A 2,728-nucleotide genomic window follows, 5' to 3' on the forward strand; every position below is an offset into this window, starting at 1 on the left:
GGAATTCCAGGCTTGTAGGAGCAGCATATTTACCAGGATCAGAGACTTGAGAGTGGAGATCTTTTCAGTTGAAGAAGCCAGGCCTTTGGTAGGAGACAGGAGCCTTTTGCAGTCTGCTCAGGGCACGGCTGAGCGTCCATGGGCAGAGTTCCTGCTTTTTCCATGCGGCTTAGCAGCAAACTCTGGGATGGCTTCTGTGAGCAGGATTGCCCGTAGGCACAGAACTGCTAAACTCTCTGTCTAGTGGCCCCCACTCTTTATAGTGTATTTTCCTTTGATCTATACAAATCTCATCTTTTCCTGGGTTCCCCAGAAGGGGTGACAATTGCTGCTATCTTCTGGACAATGTCTTTTAATTATTCAGGATATTGGCCAGTTCAGAGAAATCTGAATCTCATCTTCTGCAAACTGTGCACTTGGAAGGGACCGGGAGGGGGAGCAAGTGTTAGAAGAAAGACTAAATCTACAGATGTTCTCCTAGGGTGGAATTTCTATAGACAGCAACTGAGTAATCCCCCTTGGGCATAGCAGGGCCAATCATTGACAACAATTAACATAGATTCCTTGCAACAGGAAAGAGGAGTTCAGCCCCTAGCCTCTTCCACAGACATTATCTGATAGTGAGTTACATTTTAGCATATTGATTAGCTCAGGCCCAGCCTTTGTGTTTTCTTAAGTATCCAGTTCACAGTGCAATGCTGGAATGCCTCACCCAGAGGCAGAGCAGGCAGTTCACCCAGAGTTCAGGTGTGATTTCATTTCTTAATATAAAATGAAATCAGACACAGGCCTATATTCCAGGCCTATATTCCACAAACTTCTGAGTGGTGCATTACACCACCCCTGAGTTACAGTACTACCTGCATATACTTCATAACCTTGTAGGTTTCCAAATCCTTGTGTGTAAATCTTTGTAGATATATCATGTACAAACAACCACTTTGTATATAATTGTGCTTTGGCAATGTACTGTATGCTTTGGTATTTTGTTGGTTCAATAAAAAAATCTTGTCCTATAAAAAATAAAACAAAATCTTGTCCTATCTTGGAGATGCCAGAGAGGGGACTTGGAACCTAGATGCTCTTCCTAGAGTGGGATTATCTTAGAGTGCTCACACATGTATTCTCCCATTCAAATGAAACCAGGGTAGACCCTGCTTAGCTAAGGGGACAAGTCATGCTTGCTACCACAAGACCAGCTCTCCTCTCTTAAAGTCTACAGCACCTGGTATTCCCAGGCAGTCTCCCATCCAAGTACTAACCAGGCCTGATCCTGCTTAGCTTCCAAGATCAGATGCATTCAGGGTAGTATGGCCATAGTTTGATGTGCAGACATTAAGTGATAATGCTTATTTATATACTCTGAAAAGTTGATTCCTTCATGTTACCAAACTTCTGTTAAAGCACACAGGAGCATGATAGGACAAGTTTTTCCCAGCTAGCCAATTGGCAACACTAGTCACTACTGGATTTTGTAAAGAGCCAAGCATGCTGTCAGCCAATGCTGATATTTTGCACTTTAAGCAAAAGTCGAAATAATACCCTCTGCTCTGACTGAGATTCATTTGAAAGCTGTCATTCAGTGACAGAGGCAGGAAAAATATACAGTGGTCCCTCTACTTACAAAATTAATCCATTCCGAATGCACATTTGTAAGTCGAAAAGTTCGTAAGTCGAAAAGTGGTTTCCCATAGGAATGCATTGGGAACAGATTAATGCGTTCTGGAGCCTAGAAAAAAGACCCAGACCCCCAGTAAGGCTTGCAAACTGCACAGGAACATTTCTTTTCAAGAATAAACAGGCAGTAAACAGGCAGGCAAGTCAAGGAAACCGCATGTAAAATTCGTAAGTCGAGGAAACCCCATCTAAAAATTTGTAAGTCGAAAAAACCGCATCTAAAACTGGATCTAAAACTGCCGTTTGTAACTCGAAAAATACTTATGTCGAGTAGTTCGTAAGTCGAGGGACCACTGTACCTCCCTCAGTTGGCCAGAACAACTGCTTCATGTTGCTTCATATAAAAGCCAGCCTACTTTTGTCCCTAAATAGATGCTGAATAATAGTAGTACTTTGTATCAACTAAGCTAAAAAAAAACACCTGCAGATAACTTAACATTAAAAAATACTGATTAACCCCTATCCTTTCAGATGCGTATGATACACGCACCAGGACATGCTAAATATATGGGGAAGAAGTGTGGGTGCATGATTTCTCCCCTACTTGGTGACCATCCCCACTGCCCTCCACATCAAAGCACTGAGAGTGATCTGGAATTGGAGAAACAGATAAGAGAGGTGTCAAAGAGAGACAGGGCAGTAATAATGGGTGACTTCAACTACCCACACATAGACTGGGGAAATTCACATTCAGGTAATGACAGAGAGGCCAAATTTCTAGATGTGCTAAATGACTGTGCCTTACAACAGTTAGTCACTGAACCAACCAGAGGGATGGTGACCTTGAACTTAATCCTGAGTGGTGCCCAGAACCTGGTGCAAGATGTCAGAGTTGCAGAACCATTGGGTAGCAGTGACCATAGTGTGATCCAGTTCAGCATATATGCGAGTGAAGAATTATCAAGGAAGTCCAACATAGATGCATTGGACTTCAGAAGAGGAAACTTATCAAAAATGAGGGGACTGGTAAGAAGGAAGTTGTAAGGAAAGTCAGGAGGGTGAAATCACTCCAGAAAGCATGGAACCTATTTAAAACCACAGTACTAGAAAC

At 42.6% G+C, this 2,728-nt stretch overlaps 1 pseudogene; it reads right to left on the reverse strand.

Annotated features, from left to right (window-relative positions):
* Positions 1-1,213: 1,213 nt before the first annotated feature.
* Positions 1,214-1,322, reverse strand: LOC128341339 (uncharacterized; annotated as a pseudogene).
* Between the last annotated feature and the right edge of the window lie 1,406 nt (positions 1,323-2,728).

Source organism: Hemicordylus capensis, chromosome 1, assembly GCF_027244095.1.
Source record: "Hemicordylus capensis ecotype Gifberg chromosome 1, rHemCap1.1.pri, whole genome shotgun sequence".
Lineage (NCBI taxonomy): Eukaryota > Metazoa > Chordata > Lepidosauria > Squamata > Cordylidae > Hemicordylus > Hemicordylus capensis.